We start from the raw sequence: 15,304 nt of genomic DNA, 5'->3' as shown, positions 1-15,304 counted from the left end.
ATTATCTTTATTTCCGGCTTCAGACAAACAGCTGTGAACATTGCAGACTGATCTGTTTTGGAAAGAAAAAGCTCCAAATATGGAATACTGTTCTTCCTCGGGTGTCGCCTGTGTTGTGTGAGTGACAAGTGATTAATGAGCTGGTTGGAGTTAAGAGAATAGCATTTACTCACCTCTGTGTGTATAGTATTGAACAATGCAAGGACATTACAGGAGAAATCTGTACATTTGGCTGGATTTTTTTTTTTGACCACAGAAATTCCAAGCAGGTAGGAAGAAAAAGGATATTTGTATGCTGCACATTTCAGCCTTGACTCAGAAAACAAACTGGGCTGGTAAACAAGATTTAGTGCAGGATGTGTTGACTTCATTTACCTTTACTTTATTTATTACATGGCTATTTATTATTGGAGCTCAATCAATATGTGAGTTTTTCCACATTGATTGTGAATTGGCAGTGATACTTTTTTTCCTGGTTACCTACACATGTTTTACTATTAAAACTGCAGCTTTGGTCTGATATGTAACGTGAAATAACTGTTAAACGTTAAAAAAAAAATCTTACTCCCTCTGCCTCACGTAAACACACACACTGAAATACAGACCTTGATGTACTTTTCATGGCGTTGTTGAATAGATTTGGTACGTGACACATGAAGTGTAAGCTGGTCTTATCTCAGGTGTACTTATACTCCGTCAGTGTTCCTCACAAACAAACTTTCTGTTTAGATACAATCCATACCGTAAGTATTTGGACAGTTACACAATTTTTTGCTCTTCAGACTTTGTGCTTTTGCACATTCAGTTCACTTCTTTACTTCTCATATTGACAGACAACTCCACCTCAATCCGAATAAAAACTCTCAATCAACTCCGAGCTATGTGTGAGCTTGGTTATGTGTGCACTAACAAACTAACATTTAGAAGCCAAGTGTCCAATTACTTTTGAATGCTTGCAATTTGGGGAAGGGTTGATATAGACCTACTCAAATTAAAGCCGAGACATGGCACTTTAACACTTTGTAGCGTCCATTATTTTACTTCAAATTGAATGTGCTGAAGCGGAGAGTCTGAAGAACAAAAAATGTGTAATTGTCCAAACACTTGCTGTCTGGACTGTTGTTGTGATTGATGTTGTGCTGACATGGCGAGGCTACTCAGCTGTATTTTCAGTTTGGGTTATTAAAAGCTCATCAGCCTGAAATTGAATGTACAAAAAACCTCTGTTACCTACAAAGTGTACATAATGAATATTGCCCATATATCTTTATTGATGCTGTTAAACTTTCAAATATTAATATTAGTATCAACATCATTGAGGATCATATCAGTCTCTCCAGGATTTCACAGAGGTTTTTGGTGATTATTGCTGCCAAAAATGTTTGATTTTGCTGTAGCTTTTCTCAAAAATTGTGATGCAATTTGCAATGTCTCAATTGCTGTTATTGCAGTAAAATTGCAGGTAATGGGAAAGTTGTAAGCAAAGGAAAATAATATGATTTTTAAAAAAACTACTACAAATAAAGAGTCATATATAATCACTACCTTCAATAAAAAGCATACTGCATATCACAGAGACAACTACATTTCAGTGCTAATTTTTAAACTTGTTTTCTGAACATGAGAACCATGAGCTCAAGGTTATATAAGAAAGAAAATTATGTACTTGAGTTCCATTCATAAGCCTTTATTAAATAAACTTTCACCTCAACATTCGCAAATAAAATCAGTCAATAATGCCATTAAATAAACCCATTAACATAAAAACAGTTTAATTTCCAAAGTTTTTTTTATGTTGGAGGTAGATTACATTCATCTTTGCTGTCTGAACAACATCAACCTGTATTCTTCTGACTAACTGAATGCATTGGAGAATCATTTCAATTCATTTGGGAATTGTTTTGCACGATCTATGGCATCGTTTTTGTTTACAGGTGAAATTTGTCCATCTTCCACCTGAATGTGTGCTGCAATGACATAAGTTACCATGACACAAAATGTGACAATTGGTCCAAATCACAAGCGGCCTGTTGATTTGGCCATTTCATGGTGAAAAGTTAAGGTAATTTAGCTAAATTGCAAGCTCTCGCAAATATTGCAGAGAATTGAATTTACGCTAATTATTGCGATAGCAAAATCGCAGTTTCCTGGAGGGACTCTTTTATGCCTTATACATTGGAAAATATACCAAGTTTCTTGTAGCTTTAAGACAGAGAGTACTCATGAGTTCTTTAACTTGGTCACATCAAATAAATATGGTTCTCCTAACATCCACTTCAACTGGACCAAGTAGCAGAGCACAGAAACCTGATGGAAATGCTACAGTATGACTATACTACAGCTCTCAGTCACTGACAACAGTACAATGAATCAACAACAAATGCTTGCAGGAACAACACTAGTGCCTACTTTGAAGTACTGAGTCAAAAACACTGTATACTGTATTGTTTATATGCTCTCCAATTAGGTCATGCGTGTGGTATTTCCTGCCCTTATGTCCCCATTTCTCATTCCTACTATCCGTGCAAGTCATCAAGTTTGACAAGTAGACGAGAAACTCTACTCAGTCACAACCCAGGAGAGCAAGTGCTGTCATATTAAGTATTACAGTAAGATGAGGTTAATGTAGGTTTAAATATAGAGCCATTTCATGACAGTACAGGATGTTGTGGAAATATGGGATCTAAACATGGGGATGTACTGTACTGTAAGCGTGCAACTGCCCGTGATTGATGTTGATGCTGAGCGGCAGGATTGCTTCTGTTGTGAAGCAGATGATGAAGGAGATGAAACAGAGGGTACAGACTGAGAAAGTTGCAAACAAAATTAGGTTTGGGTAGGTTTGAGGCTGTGGACATCTATCTTTTCTCACCATGACACACACACACACACACACACACACACATACACACACATATACACACACACACACACACACACACACACACACACACACACACACACACACACAAAAACACTATCTGTGTTGTGTTGCATTAAAGCTGCCTTTCTGTAAAACTCTTTTCTGATTTGGCTAATCTCCCAGTGGATCCTCTCAGGGGCTGCGGCCTTCCACTGAGCCTCACTCCTTTTGTGTGTGTGGGTGTGTGTGCGTGTGTGTGTGTTTCATGGCCTGGGCTCTTTCTGAGCTTCAACGCATCGTTAGTGCATGTCATTAAAAGATTACAGAGAATAAACCCACATACAGATTCTCACACATACACACACGAGAGGCAAGGGAGAGGAAGTGAGCGTTGAACAGACTGCTATAATTACAGAGAGACAAATGTGTAAAAGGGTTTTGACATCAGAATATGACAGCTTCCATTTTTCGGGGGGGACTTTTGTTAACTGTTCGCAAGTTGTTTCTCGAGCTGCGTCTGAATCCAATCGCAAGTCAACCATGTGAGGCTTGTTGAAATTCTTCCACAACACCAGTAATACCAAGCCGCTCTCGCTCTCACGTAGTTACACGAAACATTGAACACCGGTGCTGAAGCAAGTTATCAGGTGTAGCTCTAACTGTCTCCTCATATCTGTCTGGCAGTTCTCATCTTCAACTCTATTGCAAAGCATTAATCTCGTCATCTGTGACTATGCTCCAAATATCCAGACGATGCTGAGATTAGTCAATATGCTCTCTGGTTAGCAGCGGCAATAAAGTGGTTGCTGCTAACAGATGCCGGAGCAGGTGCTACGGCAGGCTAAACGATGAGATGGACTACACTACATGATGATTACATCACCAGGACGATGATTAAGGGAGATGACACACTGAGGGTTAAATGGCATGCGCACACATGCGTAACCAAGCCTGTATGTTTCTTAACTGCTATATTATCAAGTTTACTGAGATTGTTTCATTTTTCCAACAGGCCGTGCAGTAGACTGAGCATCTAAGATACCCTTGATTAATGTTGGAGAGCTTCTCTTTTCAAAAATAGATACACCAAAACGAGGCAGTAGAAGGATAAAACTTCAACATGTCTGACAAATATGATTGGTTCTAGTGTGATCAGGGTTTCCATCAGGCAGCTGATTAACAGATGTAAGCACTGCCTTTATTTTGACATTAGTAGGGTGATCTGTATTTCAGGTGAGGAAATAATCACATAAAGATATTATGCAAATGGAACATTTAAATGAAACAATAATTTGTGATATAATTAACAAATAATTAAAACTCAAATCTTTATGAACTTTTATATCATCATTCCTATTTTTGTGACAGAGTTTGATTGTATATATTTTTTATTTCGTAACAAAATTTTTGAAATTTTAAATACTGTTTTTCGAAAGTCTTTCTTTTATTTCATAATGGCATCTTCCCAGTAACACTTTCATTTTATGTCAACTTTTATTTCATAATGTCACTTTTCATGACAGCGGAAACCTTTCGGCCAATCACGTACCCTCTGCCTCTTAAGAAAGCAAGCTCGACAACTGCTACCGCATTTAGCCGATTAGCTTCTGTTAGCTAGAGCAACAGCAAAGCTATCCTGACTCTACTATCTATCTCTTCTGGGTTGTTTGGAAGAGCTCGGCCTTCCATGCTTCCCCGTCCACCCACAGTCCCACCCACTCTAACCCCACCCTGACATGAGGTATTGGCTCTTGGCTCCTCATGATGATAAGACCTGATTTTCTTTTTTCTCTGACTTATATTCACCGGACTTATCTTATGTACTTCATAAATTGTTCTCACAAAGTCAATATTGGACTTAATCCTATAATCCTACTGCTGAACTTTGTCATGGTGGACATTTTGACTTGTCAAACACAGGTAAACTTACTATGATAATATTAACAGTGGCTGTGTTTCATAGGTGAGCCATTGCCAACAGCCCTGTACTGTGCATGCTACAGTATCTTACTGACATGGTTAACTGGCACTCAAACAAACAGATCTCTCATTATTGTGATTATTTACACCTGTGCTTTATCTGGTATGATGTTATTCAGAGAGAAATGTCCATTATTAAAACTTTTACATTTTTTTGTTTTTCTAATTGGCATTTTCCCACCTACAGCTCCATTTGCACTGCACTGTAGGGTTGGATATCTCTTAAGATTTCTATTTGAAAGTCTTTTTCTCATGTGCCAGGGGTTTGATGAAGATTTTCCTCATCATGAAGGCAGGAAGCTTTTGCTGGTGTGGGCTCAATGAGAAAAATAACTTTTACTTTACAAATTATGTTATAATTAACAATAATTATGTTATTAATTAATATGTAATTATTACAGATATCATAATTAGTAATAATCAGCATAATTAGGAATCAATTAAAAGGACAGGCATGTAATTTAGTAATACAAATATTTCCATAACGCGACATGGCTGACGAGTATGAATATTAAGCCCAGTGATTTATTTCAAATGTGATGATGCATCATTTGCCAGCAGTGCTGCAGTTTACAATATAAAGCATAGTGGCAGTTGAAACAGATGAGAAAATGAACAGCTGTGTGTCTTAATTGTCCCCTCGCGCAACGTGAATCAAGCAGTCTTCCTCAAACTGTAATGATGTTCCTCTCTGCTTTCCTGCTGTGTCCAAGGCAACTCGGAAAGAAATCAAGTACGTAAGTATCAGAGTTGATATTTACCTATTGTTTGAGCCAGCTATCATGACTGAACCTGGCTACACATTGTTGACAAAGTCATGGTACAGTATGATATGTATATATATATATATATATATATATATATATATATATATATATATATAAATATATAAAATAAATGGTATAAAAGAGCCATTATTAGTGGTTAGGTTTACATGCACAGCCTTTTCTGGATTTAACATTTAAAGATCCCTCCAGACATGTTTTAAGATTTATATAAAATACTCTACTTTGAATAATAATTTGTGTCTCATATGGTTTTTCCACAAAAAAAGTTCAATTATCTTGTTAAAATCCTTAAAATGTCATGTACCTCTTCTATCTCCTTAAAAATCCCAGAATCAATAAATATGCAAACATATATCAATTCAGAAGTTTAACTGTTGGACACAAGATGTCTCCTACTTCACTATAAAGTCCATTCTCAGTGTTGGTGCACTGGAAGCTTTAAGTTTCCATATCATGCTTTTACAAGTTTAATACTGGACCAGGATTGGCTTCCAAACTATTTGTGATCATTCTGCATAGTGAAGCTCAAATATCCAACTGTAGGAACAAGAAGAAAAACATATTTTTGAGTGGAGGGTGACTTTAAGTAATCCAGTTTTGGTTTGACACAAATCATCATAACTGAAATAGAATTACTTTAGTTAATACCACAATAAGAAGAAACAAGATGCCTACTGTAACTGCATTTTAATAAACAGCTTTGTTAAATGCTTGTAATCACTTCTAAATTGGTCAGCTATTTTTTAGGTAAGAGACTGAGCAATTTAAACATGTCTGGTTGATTTGGGGGTTTCCAATAAAAAAAATACCTGGTGAAAAAGTATGCTTTAAAAACATTATTTCATGGTTACCATAGCAAGTCTCTATGCTACAGCATGCTTGTCAAAGACAGAAATGTTAACTGGTAGCTGCACATTTTTGATGTACTTCTCTGTTTGTGGTTGAGAAACCACAGGCGGACTGGAACAATCTTATATATGGATTTTCAAGAACAACAGGGATTTTAAATCATACATAGTCTGATGTATGCATGTACGATTTAACCACTTAAATGCCTTGACCCAAATCTAGTCAATAGCTATGTCACACCATGTGTAAACAGAACCAGAAAGTGAAAAGGTGTCCCACTAGCCTGTATGCCTTGTATGCTAACAAGACTCGTCTGCAGCTCTCCAGCTAAATGCTCACATCAGCATGCTAACATGCTCAAAATGATAAAGCTAGCATGTTGATTTTTAGCAAATATAATGTCTTTCATGTTCACTGTGTTGGTTTTACCATCCTGAGAGCTATGCAGTTAGAGTATGGCTAAAACAACAAACAAAAGCATAATTCCTGTACGATTTTCCATATTCATTGTAATTCAATATACCATCCAGCTTGTGTGTTATGCAGGTATGCAGCCATAACCCTTCTCTTGTCTGATTCCTCTGATCCTGACACATAGATAAATAAAGACATGAAAGGATGGTGAGGAAAAACAGAGGGAAGCGGAAAGACAAAAATAATGGAGGGGGAATCCTGTGATGCTAGTGGGAAGTGATGGCCCACAAGTAATATGGCTTCTGTCGTCAGACTAGGAGAAACAGAGCAGATCTGAGCAGGTTACAAATAAACTCAACAGATCAGTGTGACATATAATTCATCGGGGAGAGGACATGTGTGTGTGTGTGTGTGTGTGTGTGTGTGTGTGTGTGTGTGTGTGTGTGTGTGTGTGTGTGTGTGTGCAAAGTGGATAGCATGTGAGAAAAAAAAGAGTGTGTGTGAGACTGATAAGCAGCACAGGCCCAAGGGGTTCTTCACATGGCGGTCTCAACCTGTCACTTTCCTCAAACACACTTCCTGATATCCACACACATGCACACAAAGGCAGATAACCCCAACCCTGACTGTGTCATTCATGTCAATGGAAGGAGGTGTATGCTCCCCTTTCTGTTCCCTACGAGTCGCTCCTCAATGAGCACTAACCGCAATGATTAAGGTTGTGCTGATGACTCACACAGATAAGATGACCTCTCATCTATACTTGCTGCATAATATATGTGTGTGTGTGTGTGTGTGTGTGTGTGAGTGTTTTTTGCTTGTGGTTTTCATTTCCATGACATCTAGACTTGCTAGCAGGCTGTTGACACATTCTGTCCACAGAGACACAAGCATAACCTTGCAAAGCCAACCCACACATTTCATTAATTGTGGGCGGGCAAGGCTCAGGAGGCATTACCCGGGGACAGGCAAGTGTCAACCGTGCCGCACAATAGATGACTGACAAGTGCTCTACTTCACTGAGACATCAAAATGAACCCTACCTACACCTGACAAATGCACCTCTCACTAGGATGTTATTAGTCTTTGCTTCCAACCTTCAGACTTGAGAAAAATGGTGACAGTTTTGTAAATCTCTCCCAAATTATCCACCAAAACTGAATAATTTTGAGATGAGAAGTAGGCCATGCAGCTGGCAAATCAGCTGCATGGCCTACTTTAAATCCAGTATTTGAACCATAAGATTTGAAGGTGGCAAGTCAATTGTCAGGTGGTTGTTTGGTTTAATCCTTTCTTGACTAACATCTTGGAGAAACACTGAGCTCATGACATTGATCCTGACATTGCTGGGCTAACACAAACAAGGGCAAACAATGGACTACCATACTGTTCCACCCTGTAAAACCTGTATTTATCCATCTCCTCTGTGCGGCCTCACAAAAATAATTTTCATTTAGTCAGGGGTGTCCAAACTTTAATACCAGTGATTTGACCACTGAAAACAGGTCTATAGAATAGTAATAGACTTTTAAATTTAAATAGATAGGCAACAGACCTTTAAATTTAAATTGCAAAGCTATCTCAATGAGTGAATTACAAGCAATTTATAATGCATGCTTGGTACTGCTATACCAATAAGACATTTCATTATTGTCACCATTCACTCCAGCTATAGCTACAAAATTGATGGCAATTCTGGCTCAACAGATGACCATTCCTCACGCTCCTAAACTGACCGACCCTGCTGCTGTAAGCCGAGTGAGCCGCCATCAAAATGAACGCCAGTTAAGTAGCTGAAGCCAAAGCAACATTTGCACGTTATGGGCCCTATTTTCGTGGCCATGCAACAACCAGCGCAAGCAGCACTTGGTATTTTCTTGATGTCAACGCGTGTCTGTGTGGTGTTTTAGTGCTGCCCACAGTACACGCAGTGCACAAGTGGGAGGTGAGACGCAGTAAAGTGGGAGGTTCATTCAAATGAGGCTGTGCAAAGCAAATTGTTGGTATTTTGGCAGAAATTGGGTCCTAGATTTTGTGCTGAAATTAGATGTCTCAGAACCATGTCTGTTTCTGGCTCAATGCCACTTCACTGGCATCTTACTTGGACCAAACTGTCTTTTTTAAACACTAATTTACAACATGAAATACAATAGAATTAAAATTTAAATCACATAAACAGCTTCATCCACATTCTTAATATATTTCTATCATCATTACATCATAACTGTTAAAAACCCACATCTGCCTTCGACTACAGCATTGTGGTGATGTGTGTTCATTTTGTGACGCTGTGCATCTTCCAGGCAACAACATGGTTCCCTGAAGAAGTGTCTTTCCATTTGTTGAGCTACTGTTGTCATGCTTCACTGTGATTGGCACAGCTGGGTCAGAGCTACGAAACCAGTGATGTGACTGGCTGAGAGAGCATTTATTGATCACTGCATCTTCTGATCTATATTCCATTTCACCCAGCCCTTTTGCACTTTGCACTGCTGAACATACATGGACCAAAATAGCAGGTGTGCTTGGAGACGCTGACACAGTCTGTGCGCTGAAGACCTACGGCTGTGCGCTTGTTGTTGCACTTGCATGATTAAAATAGGAACCTAAGTTTAATTACACATGATAAATCATGGAACATTGTTTTTAATTTACAACCACTGGAGCTGACTGACCTTAAGCTATTACATGCTGCTTTATTGAGCAGCTAGCCATTAGCTTTGCTATCAGTATTTATCTGTCTTTTTTATTATAAAGCCTTTTATTGTAAAGGCTATTGTTTTATTGTAAAAAAAATCTTGCATCATGCATCACTGATAACTTGATTATTCGTGACTTTATTGAGAAAAGTTCATATTTATACTCCAATTAGAAATTAATTCAATAACTTAATTTTCCAAGTAAGGTAAAGCAGTTTAAAATCCAATTTTAGTTTTGAAATAACTCAAAGGCCATAAATCAAGGGGTTTCAATAAGGGTGTCTGGCCACAGATGGCTGCAGGTCATAGTTTGGTCAACTTGATTTCTGTTGACTGCCATTGCTTTCCCAGATTGAGTCTAGCAGACAGGCACCTGTATGCCTCAGTATAGCTCAGCAGTACACGGCAGAATTCCCTACTGGGTGTTAGTTTGCAGTGTCAGCTTATGTAGTAAATTATGATGTTACCATCATGGTGAGCTTGATAGAGGAGGGTTACTGGTCATGCTGTGAACCATAGGTGGGAAAGGTAGTTTTCTGTTCTGTTTTGGGGTTCTTCATAACTTTTAAATCTATTAGTATATACAATATCTGTCCCATTACTTATCTCACCACTTCCCTAAAACTCCTTTTCTCTCTCTCTCCTTTGCAAATTTGCAATTCAGAGTCTTGCACTTTGCATGTAAGCAGAGTATTTTGTGTTTAAAAATACAGTAAAAATGTAGCACCAGTTTTACATTTGGAAACTCAGAAACAACTGAGACCAATGAATCATAAAATACTATTTCAGAAAATCCGTTGTATGCCTTGAAATTAGGCAAATAAGGAGTAAAACTTCTGAGCTGTTTGAATTGCAAGGAGGGCGGAGAAGCAGAATATTGCAGGAAATTACTATTCTAATATTGGTAATTGGTAATATTCAAATCTGCTGCTAATCAGTCTGTGGAGGGAGAGAGACAAAAAAAAATCGTCAGTCTTGGATGAGATTTAGAGAGACAGAGAGGAGGGGTGTCAGCGTTGTGATGAATATTCAGTTGTTGACATTTAGTGTGAAGCAGTTAGGATGTGAGGGAGGGATGATGCCAAGTTAGAGTAAGAGCTTTACAGAACATGGAAGAGATAGGGGGATGAGAAGCAGAGATTAGGGGGGAGGAACGATTGAGAGATATCTCTCTCTCTCACACACACACACACACACACAGCAGACACAAGGGAGTTTGTTTCGGTCGATTTTGAGAATGGAGACCGTGAGTGTCGCCACTGTAATTAATGAGACTTGTTGTTGATGATTGTTATTGTCAGTTCGCTTTTTGTAGGCAGCTTAGTGACAGTCTAGAAACTAGATCTAGGTCACACTGCCATAGTCTACTCATTAAACCTATTCAGCTCCCATGCTGCGCCATCAGCTGTTTATTCAGCTATTGAGATAGTGCGGATGTTTTCTTCTCTCGACTTCAGACGCTTCTCTTCACCAAGACTGAAAGACCTCAGTGTTAAATTTGGAGAGGGATAAAGGGAAAGAGGTAATAGACAGAGAGACAGAGAGTGAAAGTGAGAGAGAGAGAGAAAAGAAAGGGAGGAAGTGGGGAATCTGTCTTTGTGCTGTTGTTTACAGATGCTGTTTATTAAGTTAATGACCTATTTTGCATAATTACAGTCACATACATTTTGTGCTGAAGCCAAAACTCAGGAGAGTTCCTGCTCTAAAGATAGTCTCGACCAAAGAACGTCTCTGTGTTTGTCGCTGGGAGAATGAACAAGTTCTATGGGGGGAAATAAGTCATAACACAGACCAATGCGCACAGTTAAGGCTAATTTATCTGTTCGTGTTAGATGGTTATGGCGCAGCAATGAAGCCTAGGCAAACTATATATGTGATGACATGCACCTCCTCAGAAATGTAATGAAGGTTACGGTTAAAATGTTAAAAGTGAAGGCAAGATGAAGAAATTCTGTATCATCTTACACCTCTATACCTCTCTACAGCTCTGTATCTCTCCGTATTAGCTAAGTCACGCCCACCTTTGAGCGATACAATCAAATCTGATTTAATTCCTCTTAGTAAATCACAACCCACCCACATATCCCTCTTTACTCATCAATATGCCACAGTACGAAATCTAAAAACACTCTAAACGTTTCACCATGACTTCAAGAGTTCACTCTGAACAAGAAAGTTGCACAGACACACATCCACACACACACACACCTTGTTGAATATATTGGACACTTGCACCTATGAAAAAAAAGGGAGCATGCCAAATTGTACACACTTGAGTACCTCTCAATGAACACTCTCACAGCTCCACATGCAGACTAATGAAAACATTCCACAACACTTTAGAGTCACTGCAGATAATGAAGTCTATTTGCATAATTAAAGGGGATGAATCAAAAGGTAATTTACTGTACCCTCTTGTCCCCTGCTAAAACGTAGATTGAAAAGGAGGCAGGGAAGGAGGGTGGGAGGTGTTGCATACACTTACATCCTCACCCTCGGGAGCCTTTTTGAAGTTGTGAGCAAGGTGGGGTTTTTAAATCAGGCATTAGAAGAAAATGAACCTTTGTACCTCAGCATGTCACACGTAATATCGATGGCATCACCCTAAGAGTGCTCAAACACACACACACACACACTGACATGCATGCAAAACCCAGACGAAGCAGGGGGGCGCAATTTTTCAAACGCACGAACACAAGAACAGTCCACCATTTTTCCTTCAATCAATTTTTCCCACCTTTCCTACCACTCCTTTCATTTCTCTCTCCATCCATCCATTTCTCCATCCATCCCCCTGCAAAGCCTCCAGTCAGCAGTCAGCTAGTAGAATTTCATTACAGCCTAGTGATGCAGCACTTCAAAGGGGGGGGGGAGCTGCACGTGTGTGTAGCAGTGGGAGTGTGTACACGTGCAATACAGTGTAAGTGGGAGATTTGTTTTGCTTTGTGCAGGGAATCTCATCATCAGGCGCACAACAGTGATGTCCTCAGCCAATATTTATCCTGCAGTGTGTGCAAACTTTTTTTTCTTAATCTGGAATGTGCTGTAAGCAACTTGGGTTTGGCTCAAAAGCGAGATGTCTTGCAAGGGTGTTTGCTTGTATTTGTGTTTGTTAGTAGGCAGCAGGAGGCACTTCTCCATTCAAATGTTTTCCAAATGCAAATTTTGAGTGAATTTCAACCAGTAAAAAGTGTGCATCAATGTGTTTGACCATGAGGGCGCATCAAGAATGCATTACCGCCGATTTCCTGTACCTCTGCTGCATCTCACCTAATGTGCCATTTATGTCCACTGCATTAATTTTTCCCCTCTATGTGCTTAAAATGTGGTGTTTTTGTTCGACACTATTTTTGTGTCTTTAGTTTTTTTCACCTCTCTGATAGAGCAGAAATGGAATCTAGCAGCCGTATGGTGAAGCAGCATCCATGTCAGAAATAAAACAGAAAGGACAAGGTGACCAGCTCCTGCATGTCATGTCATTTATGGCTTTTTTTGTATATTTTTACAGATAAAGCAACTTCTCCACCAGAGCCAAATGTAAAAATGTCGTTTTTGGTAATATATTGGTCTTTTCCCTTCCATTACCATTCATTTCTGTTTTCTCATGACACTAAATTCAAGATTCACAGTGGTGGTGGAAATATATTGTTATATAGTCGCATGAACTGATTGATTAAGATTAAATATTGTTGCTTTCAGATTACAAATTGTGATTTTCCCTCAAGAAAAGTCTAGTTTGGCGATATATTCATCCCTCAGAATACAGATGGAGCTATTTTTGAAGTCTTTGTGTTCGCTCTCTCTCTCTCTTCAAATAACAAGACTCAGAAGTCATCCACAAAGGTGTGAAAATTGAAATCAATACATCTCCTATTCTATCCTTTACAGCACACCAGTGTTAATTGGCCAGATGTTTACTGTGAACAACATTTCCCTCCTACTGCCTCAGACTGCGTAAGTGACACAAACAGCCTATGAAGTAGACGCGTACTTCCTGAAAATATAAATTTAAAGATAGCACTCCAATATGTAACTTGCAGAGGAGAAGTCATTACCGTTGCGGTAATTGCGGACAGCTGCAGACAGCGAGCTTTGAGAATACAAAATGGCACAGACGACGGCAACAGAATCGAACCACATCAACCGAAAGGAATTTATCTTATAAGGGGGAAAAAAAAGCAGAGTTTCATCTCCAATGGAGTTCCCTCCTATTCAATTAGATTGTTCCTGCATTTCCACTGGTAAATAATTCACAGGCAGAGCCATCAGCAGACAGGCCTGAGTGTATAAATGTTTTAGTGTGTGCGTGGGGAGGGCAGTGAGTGACGTTTGAGATGGTGGTGTGGGGTCTGACGATGGAAATAGTTTTTAGCTGTGTTTCCTGTGCTTTCAAACATTTCCTGCTCTGTCTGTCCCCCCGTCTGTCTCTCTCTCTCTCCCTCTGATGGACTAGATGAGGTGGATGAGGTTCTCCTTCCATGTTTTCCTGAATGTAAATGGAAGAAGTCAGCTTCAATGCATGTCAACTAAAAAGAGCAGAAAACAGGCGGTCAAAAATAGCTGCAACGTGGGTTGGACATCTGTGAGACGTGAAAAGACCTGCAAGACACCCAGCATTCCCTTTGCTGTTTTCTTTACATTTTCACTCACCATATGCGAGTGGCAGATTTGTTGTGCGTGTGTAACGACTCGCTGGTTAACAACAGAAGTACTGGCGAGCTGGGAATAACTGTGTAAAAAAGAACACTGCGGAAAGAGATGTTCTTGTTTCGTGTGAGGATTAGTTTGCCTTCTCAATCAGATATTTCTGATGAAGAGATGAGAGGAAAACAGAAAATCGAGAAAAGACTGGCAGAGGGGTGATGTGATGTGTTCGTACACCTAACCTGCCATGGCACGTTATGAGTCTTTTTCATGTACACAAAGTATTTGACGCTCTCTTCCTTTTTTTCTTTATCTCTTCTTTTATTTAGTTTTGATTCATTTTGTGCAGTCAAATATGTTGTGTGAAAGCCAGTTCAACATTTAATCAGATTAATGGGGAAACAATTAAAGTGGATTGCAGAAGTGGTATCTCTGGCTTTTTTTCTACGATCATAATCGTAACTTCAGTGATTTTTCTCATCAAACTACCATGGCAGATTTTAAAGAGCAAAGAGTTTGTGCAAAATTTTGTCTTTTTGCTTGGTGAAACTGCTGCTGAAGTGGTGACTATGCTTGAACAAGCTTTTTTTGATCAAAAACAACGTTCACCGGATCTTGCTTCCTGTGAATTCTTTTTGTTTCCCGAAACTAAAATTGGGACTGAAAGGGAGAAGATTCACCACCATGGAAGAAATCCAGGAAAAATCATAGGAGACTCTGAGCATAGTTGATAAAAGATGACCACAGGAAATGTTTCCAGGAATGAGAGAAGTGCTGGGACGTGTGTGTCGCACCACAAGGAGAGTAATTTGAAGGGGATTAGAAAGGTACTTCTCAAAGATTTATAATGACAGTGTTTATAACAATTCTGGAAATTTTTGGATATATATAATTGTAAATTCAAAACTTTTGGGTTTGGGACTGTTGATAACACAAAACAATGGACCTCAAGATTGCACATCTGATGGCCATATTTCACAATTTCTCACATTTCATTCATTCATTCATTAAGAAAAATAAAAAAAAGATTGATCAACAGTGAAAATTATCATCAGTTGCAGACAGAT

This window comes from Thunnus albacares, chromosome 5, assembly GCF_914725855.1.
Source record: "Thunnus albacares chromosome 5, fThuAlb1.1, whole genome shotgun sequence".
NCBI lineage: Eukaryota > Metazoa > Chordata > Actinopteri > Scombriformes > Scombridae > Thunnus > Thunnus albacares.
The sequence above is the reverse complement of the archived record's forward strand: the minus strand, read 5'-3'. Positions refer to the sequence as shown.